General features: G+C 45.0%; 1 protein-coding gene across 1 annotated transcript in view; it reads left to right on the forward strand.

The window, feature by feature from the left end:
• Window positions 1–15,989, forward strand: part of LOC137215509 (F-box only protein 27-like) — a 32,490-nt gene that overhangs the window by 12,554 nt on the left and 3,947 nt on the right. The gene's annotated exons all lie outside the window — the stretch shown is intronic.

Raw genomic sequence — 15,989 nt, forward strand, 5'->3', positions numbered from 1 at the left:
TCCAGTGGGTAAGACTCTGTGCTCCCAATGCAGGGGGCCCAGGTTCAATTCCTGGTCGGGGAACTAGATCCCACATGCATGCCGCAACTAAGAAGTCCGAATGCCTAAGATTCCACATGCCGCAACTATGAGCCCTCATGCCGCAACGAAGATCCTGTGTGCCGCGACTAAGACCTGGTGCAGCCTAAATAAATATTTTTTTAAAAGATACATACATCCCAATGTTCATTGCAGCACTGTTTACAATAGCCAAGACATGGAAGCAACCTAAGTGCCCATTGACAGAGGAATGGATAAAAAAAGATGTGGTACATAAAAAAAGATGTGGTACATATATACAAAGGAATATTACTCAGCCATAAAAAAGAATGAAATAATGCCATTTGTAGCAACAGGGATGGACCTAGAGATTATCACACTAAGTGAAATAAATCAGACAGAGAAAGGCAAATATCTTATGATATCACTGATATGTGGAATCTAAAAAAATGATACAAATGAACTTATTTACAAAACAGAAACAGACTCACAGACTTAGAGAATGAATTTATGGTTACCAAAGGAGAAACGTGGGGAGGAAGGATAAATTAGGAGTTTGGGATTAACATATACACTACTATATACAAAATAGATAACCAACAAGGACCTACTGTATAGCACAGAGAACTCTATTCAATATTCTGTAATAACCTAAATGGGAAAAGAATCTGAAAATGAATAGATACATGTATATGTATAACTGAATTACCTTGCTGTACTAACACCACATTGTAAATCAACTATACTCCAATATAAAACAAAAAATTTTTTAAAAAGGCAAAAAAATCACGTGCAGTGGCTTCTGGTTTTCATGTCTCCATAGTCTCCTCCAGTTGGCAACAGTTCCTCCATCTCTTTTCTTTTTTTTTTTTTTTTTTGCGGTACGTGGGCCTCTCACTGTTGCGGCCTCTCCCGCTGCGGAGCACAGGCTTCCGGACGCACAGGCCCAGCGGCCATGGCCCACGGGCCCAGTCGCTCCGTGGCACGTGGGATCCTCCCGGACCGGGGCACGAACCTGCGTCCCCTGCATCGGCAGGTGGACTCTCAACCACTGCGCCACCAGGGAAGCCCCCCTCCATCTCTTTTTTACTTTCATGATATTGACAGTTTCAGACCTTGTAAGCCAGTTTTGCCTTGTAGAATGTTCCTCAATTTGTTTTCTTCTGACGTTTCCTTATAGATTCAGATTATGCCTCTTTGGCAAGAATATCACAGAAGTGACTTTTTTGTCCTCATTGCATCCCATCAGGTGATACATGATTTCAATTTGTCCTGTTACTTACGATGCTCACCTTGATCACTAGATTTAAGATGGTGTCTGTCAGCCTTCACTGTCAAGCTACTCTTTTCCCTTTCTAAATAGCGTTTTGTGGGTAGCACCATTAGGCCTGCTTGTAAGGTTGACCCTTGACTGACTTCCGGAAACTTGCATTTTGGGAGTGACAAGGACCGATAAGGGTGATTCTCTGTGCCTGGAATTGTGTGAACAATATGGTTTATGCTACTTTACTTCTGGAATTTTGGTACATGCTACCAAATTAGGAATTAGGTACATGCTGTGTTCAGCATAAACCACATTGTTTGCACAAATAGTCTAGCCACAGCAAATCACCCTTATCTGTTAGGGAATGGTGGGAACACTTCCAAAAGCCAGGTTTCCAGATGCCAGCCAAGAGCCAGTCTTTTTTTTTTTCCTCTATAAATTTATTTATTTTTGGCTGCCTTGGGTCTTCGTTGCTGCGTGTGGGCTTTCTCTAGTTGCAGGGAGCAGGGGCTACTCTTCATTGCAGTGTGAAGGCTTCTCATTGTGGTGGCTTCTCTTGTTGCAGAGCATGGGCTCTAGGCACACGGGCTTCAGTAGTTGTGGCACACGGGCTCAGTAGTTGTGGCACACGGGTTTTGTCGCTCCATGGCACGTGGGATCTTCCCGGACCAGGGCTCGAACCTGTGTCGCCTGAATTGGCAGGCGGATTCTTAACCACTGCACCACAAGGGAAGTCCAAGAGGCAATCTTGTAAGCCGGTCCTTCTAAAGATAGAAGCCTCAGGCCAGCTGTGTTGACTCTTTTCTTCACAGTTCTCCATTCAGTTCTATGTGAATGTAGCCACAGCCCCCAATCTCTTTTAGTTGCTGTTCTAAAATATGAGGAACTTCCTTTTTATCTCTCTATTTGAGCAGCCCAACCCTCTCTCCCTTGACTAGAGGGTTGCAAACTTCAGGCCAGCTGAATCAATAGCTTGAGTGTGATGCCAACATCTTCCATATGATGTTTGCATCTGGATTGCCTTCTACTGTCTCGTGGAGACATTGTATGGAAGCTTTTGAGAAGGAGTCTGAATGACAGGAGCACACAGTGTTAGCTTGTCCAACTTTCCTAGGTGGTGAGTGTCTGGAGTCTTGTTACCTTAGACTACAGGCCACAGGCAGAGAAGAATCCCTTAGTAGAGTCCAGTTCCTTCCATCCCTACTTACAAACTGGCCAGTTCCTGCCTGAGCTCATCTCTCTTATAAGGATATTGCAAAAAGCAAATATGAGTAGTATAAACACCAACAATACTCTGAGATTTCCAACCAGTTCCCTAGGGCTACAAGTTCAGGTGAACAATGGGCCGCTAACCTCACTGTCAAAGAAGAGAGTTCTACAAAATGTTTTCTCCTGGCACAATAAAGGCCACCGGTTCTCATCCTAGCCAGTCTGCCACCTGCTGCATGATCACTAAGACAATGCCACATGTCTTAGAGTTTTATTTTCTACATCAGCATTCCACTTCTGGTATCAATTTCTATATTAAGATGCAGCCTAGGCTGTTGTAACAGACTTGAACACACAGTATCTACAAAACATGGAAGCTCATATCTTAGTTAATAATTTATAGGTTGGTGGGCGGTCTGGGGCAGGTAGATGGCTCTGATCCTTGACCTATCATTTCTACCATCTTCAACATGTGTCTTCCATCTCCAGATCCAAGAAAGCTGCTAAAATTGCTCTGTCCCAACCAGTGGGGAAGGGGAGAAGGGAAAGTATGGGAAATTGGGATTGTTTTCAAGGAGATGAGCTAGAAGTCACATACGATATCTCTACTCACATCCCATATCCCACTGGCCTGAATTTAGTCACATGGCCACATCTAGCTGCAAAGGAGACTGGGAAAAGTAGTTTGTGACTGGGTGGCCAGCTAAAACTTGGGGGCTTTTAATAGTAAAAGGAAGAAAGGGAAAATGGAGGGCTTCCCTGGTGGCACAGTGGTTAAGAATTCACCTGCCAATGCAGGGGACACGGGTTCGAGCCCTGGTCCAGGACGATCCCACATGACGTGGAGCAACTAAGCCCCTGTGCCACAACTACTGAGCCTGCACTCTAGGGCCACGAGCCACAACTACTGAGCCTACATGCCTAGAACCTGTGCTCCGCAACAAGAGAAGCCACTGCAATGAGAAGCCCACGCACCACAACGAAGAGTAGCCTCCACTTGCCACAACTAGAGAAAACCCGTGCGCAGCGAAGACCCAATGCAGCCAAAAATAAATAAATAAAATTTTTTTAAAAAAAGCAAGAAAAGGAAAATGGATATGAGGAAACTGTTGAAGTTAGCAGTCTCTGTCATGGACCATGTGAGATTAACTACTTGATGTCCTCCAATGTCCATCCTGCCCTTGATATCTCTGATCACAAGGCTTCCTAAAATAAAAACTATATTTCCCAGCTTCCCTTGCAGCCAAGTGTGGCCATGTGACTAAGTCCCAGCTGGTGGAATGTAGGGAAAGTGATGTTCACAACTTCTAAGATATGACTTTAGGGTGGGGGGCAGCATGCCCTTTCTACACCTTCTTCAGCATTCCTGCTTCTCGGAAGGTGGATGTGATGGCTGTAGTTACATCGTGGGCCATGAGGACAAGAGCCACATCCTAATTAATGTTGGCAGAATGAGAAGCCAGAAGCAGCTTAGATCCTAGAGCCACCATGCCCAACCTGCACAGCCTACTCCTGAATTTTCCCCTAGAGAGAAATAAACTTATATCTTTTTTTTAAACATCTTTATTAGAGTATAATTGCTTTACAATGGTGTGTTAGTTTCTGCTTTATAACAAAGTGAATCAGTTATACATATACATATGTTCCCATATCTCTTCCCTTTTGCATCTCCCTCCCTCCTACCCTCCCTATCCCACCCCTCTAGGTGGTCACAAATCACCGAGCTGATCTCTCTGTGCTATGCGACTGCTTCCCACTAGCTATCTATTTTACATTTGGTAGTGTATGTATGTCCATGCCACTCTCTCACTTTGTCACAGCTTACCCTTCCCCCTCCCCGTGTCCTCAAGTCCATTCTCTAGTAGGTCTGTGTCTTTATTCCCGTCTTGCCCCTAGGTTCTTCATGACCCTTTTTTTTTTTCCCCTTAGATTCCATATATATGTTTTAGCATACGGTATTTGTTTTTCTCTTTCTGACTTACTTCACTCTGTATGACAGTCTCTAGGTCCATCCACCTCACTACAAATAACTCAATTTCGTTTCTTTTTGTGGCTGAGTAATATTCCATTGTATATATGTGCCACATCTTCTTTATCCATTCATCTGTCGATGGACACTTAGGTTGCTTCCATGTCCTGGCTATTGTAAATAGAGCTGCAATGAACATTGTGGTACATGACTCTTTGAATTATGGTTTTCTCAGGGTATATGCCCAGTACTGGGATTGCTGGGTCGTATGGTAGTTCTATTTTTAGCTTTTTAAGGAACCTCCATACTGTTCTCCATAGTGGCTGTATCAATTTACATTCCCACCAACAGTGCAAGAGGGTTCCCTTTTCTCCACACACCCTCTCCAGCATTTATTGTTTGTAGATCTTTTGATGATGGCCATTCTGACCGATGTGAGATGATATCTCACTGTAGTTTTGATTTGCATTTCTCTAATGATTAATGATGTTGAGCATTCTTTCATGTGTTTGTTGGCAGTCTGTATATCTTCTTTGGAGAAATGTCTATTTAGGTCTTCTGCCCATTTTTGGGTTGGGTTGTTTGTTTTTTTGATATTGAGCTGCATGAGCTGCTTGTAAATTTTGGAGATTAATCCTTTGTCAGTTGCTTCATTTGCAAATATTTTCTCCCATTCTGAGGGTTGTCTTTTTGTCTTGTTTATGGTTTCCTTTGCTGTGCAAAAGCTTTTAAGTTTCATTAGGTCCCATTTGAAAATAAACTTAAATCTTGTTTAAGTTACTATGATTTCGAGTGTCTATTTTACACAGTCAAACCCAAATTCTAATGAACACAGAGAATGTCGTAGTTTCATATTCATCTTTTGCAACTTGCTCTTTTCACTCAACATTACATTTCTTACATGTATCCATATGGATTTGCGTATATCTAATTCATTAAAAATTGTTTTTACATGGTTCCTTCAGGAGTTGTTTCCCTGAGACTCTTTATTTTATTGTGGTAAAATAAACATAGCATGAACGATTTTTTTTTTTTTTTTTTTTTTTTGCGGTACGCGGGCCTCTCACTGCTGTGGCCTCTCCCGTTGCGGAGCACAGGCTCCGGACGCGCAGGCTCAGCGGCCATGGCTCACGGGCACAGCCGCTCCACAGCATGTGGGATCTTCCCGGACCGGGGCACGAACCCGTGTCCCCTGCATCGGCAGGCGGACTCCCAACCACTGTGCCACCAGGGAAGCCCAGCATGAACGATTTTTAAGCATACAATTCTGTGGCATTAGGTACCTTCACAATGTTGTACAACCACCACTAACCATTCCAGAACTTTTTTATCATCTCAAATATATATTTTGTACCCACTAAACAATAACTCCCCATTCTTCCTCTCCACCCCCAGCCCCTGGTAACCTCTATCCTACTTTCTGTCTCTATAAAATTGCCTATTCCAGGCACCTCATAAAAGTGGAATCTTACAATATTTGTCCTTTTGTGTCTGGTCTAATTCATTCATCTTAACTACTCCATGACATAGCATCTGTCTCCTTGTTGAGGTCATCTTTGTCATCCTTTAATGAAGTCTCATAATTTACTCCAAAATGAACTTGAACATCTTTTCTTGGCATTTAGGCTCTGCACCTTACTTTTTGTTGTATAAGAGAATGGAATCTTTTCTAAGAATTATATTTTCTAATTGGTCACTGCTATTATTAGAGGAGTCTTAATGATATTTTTGTATGTTGATCTTTAATCCAGCAGACTGGCTGAAATTTCGTTTTTGTTTTTTACAGGGAAGTTTTCTAATTAACTTGGATATTTTGAAGGTTTCCAGTGGGGTCCTTATATCATGCTGATACTTCCCTTTTATCTCTAGTTGGTCACAAAGGTTTTGTTATAAATGAGTGTTGAACTCCATCTAATGTTTCATCTCCCTTAATTTGATAATATGGTGTGTCACATTAGTAGATTAAAAAAATTTTTTTTGATGTGAAATTGTCATAGGTAGGAAAGCGGACTGGTTGCTATGATATGCCACCCAAATACCCTCTTCAGGATGGAGGAATTGTTTCCACCAGCTGTCAGGAGTGTTGGCAGCTGGTGGCTTAGAGCTGAGCATCTGTCTGGTCAATGCCCTCAGCTGAAGAAAACCATCTCGCTTAAGCTTATGTCCCTTTCCTAGGGGCAGCCCATATTCCATGTCTGGTCAATGAGGGGAAAAAAGCCTGGCTCCAGGGACTTCCCTGGTGGCCCAGTGGGTAAGATTCCGCGCTTTCAATGCAGGGGGCCCGGGTTCGATCCCTGGTCGGGGAACTAGATCCCACATGCCGCAACTAAACACGCCACAACGAAGATCTGCGCAGCCAAAATAAATTAATTAATAAAATTTAAAAAAAAAGCCTGGCTCCATGCCTCAATTAGGGACAACCCAGAAGGCCAGCCCACTCCAGTTTCCCTGTAGGATGGACTGAGGCCCTGCTGCAACCACGTCAGCTTCTCCCTGTGCCTTTCCTGCCTCCTCTCTTCCTTATAAATGTTGCCCCAGAGAGCTCTTCCCAGAAACCAGCTGTTTGGGCTGCAAATCTCTACCTCAAAGTCTGTTTCCTAGGAAACCCTATGTGTCAAAAATGTGAATGTTATGTGTGTTTATTTATTTATTTATTTTTGGCTGTGTTGGGTCTTCGTTGCTGCACACGGGCTTTCTCTAGTTGCGGCGAGCAGGGGCTACTCTTCGTTGCTGTGCACGTGCTTCTCATTGCGGTGGCTTCTCTTGTTGCGGAGCACCGGCTCTAGGTGCACAGGCTTCAGTAGTTGTGGAGCACGGGCTTAGTTGCTCCGCGGCATGTGGGATCTTCCCGGACCAGGGCTCGAACCCGCGTCCCCTGCATTGGCAGGCGGATTCTTAACCACTGTGCCACCAAGGAAGTCCCATGTGTGTTTATTTTTAAACAAAAATAAAATAAATATTTATGTGTCCACCAACTAAGTTCTGGAATAGAACATTGCCAGTGCCTTAGAAGCCCCTTGTGGGTCCTTCTCCGTCTTTCCCCTTCCAGCTTACTCAGATATCATCAACATCTTGATATTTGGTAATAATCTCTTGGTGTGTGTGTGTGTGTCTGTGTGTGTGTTTAGTGTTTTGTACCTATGTATTGCATCTATATCTATATCTATCTATCTATCTATCTATCTATCTATCTATCTATCTATCTATATCTTTGCTTTTGAATTATACAGCATGTATTCTATGACCTGCTTCTTTCATTCAGCATCTAAGTGAGATTCACCCATTTTGATGACATAGCTATCGCTTGTTAATTTTGTTCATTATGTGAATAAACTACAATATGCGCGTCTGTTCCACTCTTGACAGACATGTGTGTTGTCTCCAGTTTCGCGACTATTATTACTCACTGCTGCAATGAACGTTCTCATACCTGCCTCTGAGGTCATGGGCACAAGTGTCTCTAGGGCAGGGTTTCTTAACCTCAGCACTACCGCCATTTTGGCCTGGATAATCCTTGGCCGTAAGGGACTGTCCTGGGGTTCGTAGAACACTTAGCAGCATCCTTATTTTCATATTTAAACAATCATAAAGAATTTCAATCCAGGACTTCCCTAGTGGTCCAGTGGTTAAGAATCCACCTACCAATGCAGGGGACACGGGTTCGAGCCCTGGTCTGGGAACGAAGATCCCACATGCCATGGGGCAACTAAGTCCACACGCTCTGGAGCCCTTCAAAATACGTGCAAAATCTGCTGCATCTCTGCCACCACCTGGCTCTGGTCCTGGGCAGGATTACCTCTCACCTCAGTTATGATTCATCTAGTTCAGAGACAGCAGGACCCAGGAAGGCGCCCCGCACGTAGTAGGTGCTGCATGCAGTAGGAGCTCATGTCCAGGCTGACTGATTGGCCTCCTCACCCCCTCTTGGCTGGGCTGTGAATTCACTTGGCCAGCGTCCTGCCATCCTTCCACTGTCCCCCTCCAGCACCCCCGCAAGAGCTCGATCTCTGATCTTCCTTCACGTCGACCCCTTGCATCCCCTCCTCCAGGCCATGGGGCCTCTGGGGTTTTTAAGAATTTGAACCTAGAGAATGCCCTTGTGGTCCAGCGGTTAGGACTCAGCGTTTTCACTGCCGTGGCCCGGGTTCAATCCCTGGTCAGGGAAGTAAGATCCCCTAAGCCACATGGCACCGCCAAAACAAAAACAAAAACAATTTGAGCTCAGCTGCTCCCCTCACACCCAGGGTGGTTAATTCCAGGCTGGTTGTACCCTTGCCACACTCCCATTCCGTTGACATAATAGTGGGAGTTGATCCATCCCAGGGACAATCTCCAAATCTCTGATCTCCAATCCCTGTGGGACCTTCTAAGACATCCCCGTTCATCTCCGGATCACAGCCCTGACTTCAGCCTGGTCAGGAGCAGAGCCAGGCAACGGGATGCTACATGATGCCATTAACACACTGGACGTCATTTAACTACCTCCTGGGGTTATGGCCAGGCCCAACAGTGAGACTTAGGAAAGGAGGCAGAATAGAGCTGGGCAGTAAACAGACCAGCTGATGCCGATCCAGATGTGAACCACCCGGCTAGTGCCGCAGACTTTCTCTGATTTCACTGGCTGTGAAATTGTACACATGTCAGGTAATGGTACAGCCCGACATGGGATGCAACCCAGGGGACCAGAACTTGGTAGCCTGCGAAGCCGCTTTGTTTTGGTAACTATTTAAAAGGGGCCCCGTGGGTTTCTTCATAACCAGCAAGTCAGAGCTCCTGTTCCAGTCCCAAATTCCCGGCCAAGAATCGCCCTCACCTCACTAGTAAAATTTTCCTTATGAGTGTCTTTTAATGCCCAGTTAGTTGTAAGAAGGCTTACAATCAGAGAAAGTCAGGTGAACCCACAGAATTAATAGTTTTGTGTTATGTTTAAGAACCATCTGGGATATTTGGTATTTAATATATTTGAAATGTTTAAGAGAATCTGGCATAGGAGAAAATGTGACGAATGTGTCCTGCAAATGTAAGTCTTCCAACTTGAAGTGTGTAATTGAGTAATACATTATTTTAGACGTGTAATTTGTCACTGAAATGTGAAAGGGATTTTTTCAAACAGAGTAAATGGTACTAGAATATTTAAAAGATCTTGACACTCTTGTAATTTATTGTAAGAGTTAAATACTTGGGAAGGTTTCGCTTTGTAGAAGATTCTGTTGAGTGTCCAAAGAAAATTAAACAGTTAAGGACTTCCCTGGTGGCACAGTGGTTAAGCATCCACCTGCCAATGCAGGGGACATGGGTTCGAGCCCTGGTCCGGGAAGATCCCACATGCCGCGGAGCAACAAAGCCCATGCGCCACAACTACTGAGCCTGCGCTCTAGAGCCCACAAGCCACAACTACGGAGCCCGTGTTTCACAACTACTGAAGCCCGCGTGCCTAAAGCCCGTGCTCCGCAACAAGAGAAGCCACCGCAATGAGAAGCCCGTGCACTGCAACCAAGAGTAGCCCCCACTTGCCGCAACTAGAGAAAGCCCGCGCAGCAAGGAAGACCCAACGCAGCCAAACATAAATAAATAAATAAATATATTTTAAAAATGTAAGTTGGGGTTTTATTAAGCCACACTGATGAAGGGCTTTGGATTTGACTGTATAGAAACAGGTCCTGCTCAGGGACTTCCCTGGTGGTCCAGTGGTTAAGAGTCTGCCTTCCAATGCTGGGGACTTGGGTTCAATCACTGGTTGGGGAACTAGAATCCCACATGCTGGGGGGCAACTAAGCCCAGGCGCCACAATGAAGAGCCCGCGTGCCGCAACTAAGAGCCGACGCAGCCAAATAAATATTAAAAAAAGGAAGAAAAAGAAACAGATCCTGCTCAGAACAAAGAGTGCCAGCCTATCTGCTTGTTCAGAGCCAATACCGTGGACAGTTTTGAGGAAAGACCACATCAGTGGGCTGCTGCGGTGGGTGCCCCCCCATCTCCTCACTGGTCCTGAATCATCGGCCATCCCGAAACTGGCTCCACCTCCACCCAGAACCTCAGCAGCTCTGAGGCAATAACTCTGACTCTTTACATTGGCAAATAAAATCATACTCCCAACAGGAAAGAAGAATACACATTGGAACAGCCACGTAAAGAAACAAATTCAAACCCACGGTGTCAGCACATTTGGGACATGTGTCAGTACAAGTAATTAGTTTTATAATCATTATAATATCACACAATTGCCTCATCTATTCGTTAAGGTATTTACAACGTTTGCAAAGATCTGATATGAGACTTGTGAAGGGTTTAAGTGATTACATTTGGAAGGAGTGTTTAATTGGTTAGGGAATTCTGATATAGAAGAATAACTGCTTAACGATTTTATCAAAGAACAAAGATTAGTTAGTATTCCTGTTGACACGCAAGCCCCATGGTTGTGAGCAAATCCAGCAGCACGGAAAAATGGCTGCTTGCATACATTCCTGGTGAGTAATGGGTAATTCTGCAGTAGCTAAGAAAATTTTATGCTGCACATACTTTTTCATAAGTATCACTTTTTTATTGAGATAGAATTCACATAACAAAACAATTAATCATTGTAAAGTGTTTGAGTCCGTGGTTTCTAGTATATTTAGAATCTTGTGCAATCATCACCACTATCTAATTCCAGAACATTATCATCTCCCCGTTCTCTGCAATTCCCCCAGCCCTTGGCAACCACTAGTCTACTTTCTGCCTCTGTAAATTGGCCTATTCTGGTCATTTCCATGTAAATGGAATCGGTACAGCATGTGGCCTTCTGTGTCTGGCTCCTTTAACTTATCAACAGGATTTCAAGGTTCACCCACGTGGTAACATGTGTCCATACTTCCTTTCTTTTTCTGGCTCAGTAATCCCATTTCAATAATTCCATTGCATGGAAATATCACATTATGCTTATCTATTCATTAATTAATGGACACTTGGGTTGTTTCCATCTTTTGGCTATTATGAATAATCCTGCTATGAACACTTGTGTACAAGTTTTTGTGTGGAGATAAGTTTTTCTTTCTCTACAGTATATACCTAGGAGTGGAATTGCGGGTTTTATGGGAACTCTAAGTTCAACTTTTTGAGCAACTGTCAGATTGCTGTCCAAAGCAGCTACACCATTTTATGTTTTCACCAGCAGGAGTGTATGAGGGTTCTGATTTACCTGCACCCTCAGCAACACCTGTCATTGTTCCTTTTTAAAATTACAACCATGCACATATCTTGTGATCCAGCAGTTCCGCTTTTAGAAATATACACATACGATGATGACACACACTGTATATGGCAACACTGTTGGTAACAACAAAATATTAGAAATACCCTGTATTTCCATCAGTAAAGGATGAGAGTAAAACATGGGGTACCCCCATACATAAAAGTAAATAAATAAGGAAGCTCTCTATGTAATGATACGGAAAGATCATCAAAGTATATTAAATGAGGGGAGGTGGGGGAGGGATGGATTGGGAGTTTGGGATTAGCAGATGCAAACGATTATATATAGAATGGATAAACAACAAAGTCCTATTGTAGAGCATAGAGAACTATATTCAATATCCTGTAATAAACCATAAAGGAAAAGGATTTTTAAAATATATATTATACGGTAAAAGCAAAGTGTCAAACAGGGAGTACATGGTATGTTATTGTTTATTTGAAGAGAGTGTGTGTCTGCATAATTCCTTGTACATGTATAGAAAACCTCTGCAAGAACATGTCTGAATCGAGGGGAAAACTGGGGTAGCTGAGGGCAGTGGCAGAAGAGAGATTAGCCCTAGAAACCTTCTTTATACTTTTAAATTTTTATACCTTGTAAATATATTATCCAATTCAAAATAAATACAATGAGAAACTTTAAAACACTGAAAGCTAAACAAAACAGATCTGTAGGCCTGACAGAAGCTGGAGGCGACTTCTGCGTCATCCAGTTTGACCTTCACGCCACAAGGAAAATGACAACACGGTGAGACAGCAAAGTGACCTGCCTCGGGTCACTCAGTAATCAGCGGTGTCACCAGGAGATAAAGTCTGACCCAGAGCCCCCCCCCACCCCCACCCCAGGTCTTAGCACCTTAGAGGTTATGATACATTCCCATTTCTATAAAGTAATGGAATAGAAAAGGAAATCAGCTGACAAAGGGCTAGGGGAGGAGACTGGATTCATTTCCTGTTGCTGCTGCAACGAATGACCATAAACTCAATGGCTTAACACAACAAAAGTTATTCTTTTACAGTTCTGGAGGTTACAAGCCTGTAAAATATTTTGTGCCGCATTCGGCAGTATTCACAGGTCCCAGGGATTAGGGCACAGATATGTTCAGGGGGTCTTTACTCAGCCTACTGCAGAGACCACCCACATGTAAGAGATTCCCACACTTTTCTGGTAGGCAAACCTGCTAGAGGCTTGGGGATATGAATCAGAGTGAAGAGGTCATCGCACTCAGGACAGGACTGCAGGGAAGAGGGAGCCCAGCATGACCCGGGCTGTAGGAGACAGGCAGGAGTGAGAAAAAAGGGCCAAGGCAGGCTCAGATGATAGTTTTTCCACACTTCCTGCACCCTCTCCTCCCCCCTTCCCCAGGGCACAGGCCACCCAACATTCATGGGCAGGAAAACAAGAATCGAAGGGCGCTTCCCTAAAGAGAGCCAGCTCTCTGGCAGCCTGAGGTGGTAACTAGGCTAGGTGTCAGCTTCTGGAAAAAGCCAGTCCTATTTCAGCACTTGTGGAGGAGGGGAGGGGCAGCCGGAAGTGGGGCTTCTGGTCTCTCACCATCCACATGTGAGGCTGGCCCGACAGCAAGCCCCACGCCCAGACACAAAGCTCCCATTCACCCTGAGACCTGGCGGGAAAACAGTCCAACATTTATAACAGGAAGCACAGTCCCATCACCTACCAGACACCAGCCTTGCTCCTCAGTTGAGAATGGCAAGGAACAAGCTAGATCATCAGACAGGAAAAGAAAACTAGCCCCGAGCAAGACAGAACCCAAAGGAAATCACCAATTCAAGACCCAATCAAGGGGACTTCCCTGGTGGCGCAGTGGTTAAGAATCCGCCTGCCAATTCAGGGGACATGGGTTCGATCCCTGGCCCGGGAAGATCCCACATGCCACGGATCAACTAAGCCCATGTGCCACAACCACTGAGCCCGCTCTCTAGAGCCCGGGAAACACAACTGCTGAAGCCTGCACACCTAGAGCCCATGCTCTGCAACAAGAGAAGCCACTGCAATGAGAAGCCCGCACACTGCAATGAAGAGTAGCCCCCGCTCACCATAACTAGAGAAAGCTGGCGTGCAGCAACGAAGACCCAACGTAGCCAAAAATAAATAAATAAATAAAGTTATTAAAAAAAAAAATAGGGAATTCCCTGAAGGTCCAGTGGTTCAGACACTTCACTTCCCCTGTACCGGGCCTGGGTTCCATCCCTGGTCGGGGAACTAAGACCCCACAAGCTGTGCAGTGAGGCTCAATAAATAAATAACAACTTAAAAACATTGTTATAGTTTCTTACCCACAAACTTTCTTCATAAATTAGGCCCCAATCTCTTCAAGCAATAAGACCTGACTGAACTGACATCAGGTACTCATAACTATTCCACTAAGTAGTTCTTTCTACACACAATTTAACGCAGAAATATCACATGATCATGGAATGCTGCCCTGATCCTGCTGGGAATACTGCAGAATGCTGTATGTACGTTATATGCATTCTACTGCCTTCTAAATTTGAAAAGTAAAAAATAAACTATCCGGAATCCAAACCATCCAGTCCTAGGCCTTTCAGATAAGGGACTGTGTGTGGATCGATACTATACATGCTACCAATAATACAACAATTTTACAACCCACCGCAGAAAATGCTTCGAAAGGCAGATGGTACAAATAACGAGAGCTGACGTTTACTGCGCGCTGCAGGCACGGACCTCACGCCGTCCTCACGATGGCGTTGTGGTGCCTTTCTGAGGCTTCCGGCGGAGGGGACCTGGGGAACCGAGGCTTAAACCCTTTCCTGTGTGACCACCAAGCCAGTGACTTGCACCTCGTGCAAAGCCTACGTATCTCTGGGCCTCCGTTTCTCAGGAGAGGTGTCCATGGAATAATGCATATTCCATTTAGCATAGTTGATAGGGACAGAGTAAAGGGACAAAGTAGGTGATTAGTTAATCCCACTAGGGGATTTTAAGTAGAGAAAAAAGTATGGGAGACCCCTGTAAGTTAATGATCACTCAAGAAAGCATGTTTGCTTAACTACAAAACCAAGCAGCCTCGCTTAGCAACAAAACCATGCAACAGAAGCATGAGACATGCCCCAAAACAATAAAACGATGGTGGCATGAGACCCATGTCTTGCCCAGTGAGCTCAGTAGGTTAATGATTCCTAGGATATGCTCCTCTGGGCACACTGAAAACAAAAATATAAGGAAAGGGTGACATTATACTGAACCCTGAGATGATTTACATTTTTTTAGCATACGTTACCGCCTTTTTGCTCATTTCCATTGTGCCGTGACAGTCCCGGCTTGACCATGGAGGGACAAGAAAACTCCCCCACCTCACATGGAGGAGGAGCTGATGATGGAAGCTCACCATCTACTCAAGAATGAGGAAAAAGGTGGTCTTCTCCCCCTCTCCACTTTTCCTTTGATTATAAAACTGTAGCCCACTAAGTTCTCCAGGCGTGGCACTCCCTTGCCCACCAGCTTGTAGGCCTCAAAAGCGTCCTATACTAATACTGTAAACTCTTTTCTTACCTGTCACTCTGCCTCTGCCTGAAGTCTCTCTGCCGGGAGACAGAGGAACCTACGCTCTACTGAGTACAGAGACGTGTTCTATCGGTTTCAGTGCCCGCGATGAGTGAGCGCTGGGGTAACTGGGACTGGTGACGATTTCCTAGGTTGTGGGAGGCCTGGAGCTCAGAAGACTGGCTCTGGGGAGGCTAAGGTCAGTCCTTGAGGTTCCTTGCGCAGTACAGGGCAATCCGAAGAAACTGTGCAGGGCCAAGGGCAGAGGTCAAGAGAGAAATGGGTCTTGGCCCCATCCTTACTGTGAACCTCGGATTAATTACCTTGTCTGCAATTTAGGGGAGGGGGCAGGTTTCTAATGTAGGAGCGCCCAGGTTGTCACCCCAGAGAGGTATGTTTGGCAGAGAGGCTCAACTTAAGAACAAGCCTGGGCTTCTGAGACACTACCACCCTGGGGACACAATGTAAATTCGAGAGAACCCCTGTGGATAGAAGCTCCTATCCAAGTGTTTCACACCAAGCCCAGGGTCGAAGTCACAGCTCGGCCATTTACTAGAAGTTGACGTATGGTGGGAGAGATGTTGTGAACGGCGAGGCGGTTGTAGGCAGGTGGCGGGAAAAGGAAGGAAAGACATGATTTAGGGGGGTGGGGGCAGCTGGGACCATTTCCACGGCGGGAGGCTCCCCGGGAGGTGGGACTCGCCCACCGGAGGTGCCTGCGCTAAGAGCCGGGGAACCCGGGTCTCAGA

Source organism: Pseudorca crassidens, chromosome 20 (genome assembly GCF_039906515.1).
Source record: "Pseudorca crassidens isolate mPseCra1 chromosome 20, mPseCra1.hap1, whole genome shotgun sequence".
Classification (NCBI taxonomy): domain Eukaryota; kingdom Metazoa; phylum Chordata; class Mammalia; order Artiodactyla; family Delphinidae; genus Pseudorca; species Pseudorca crassidens.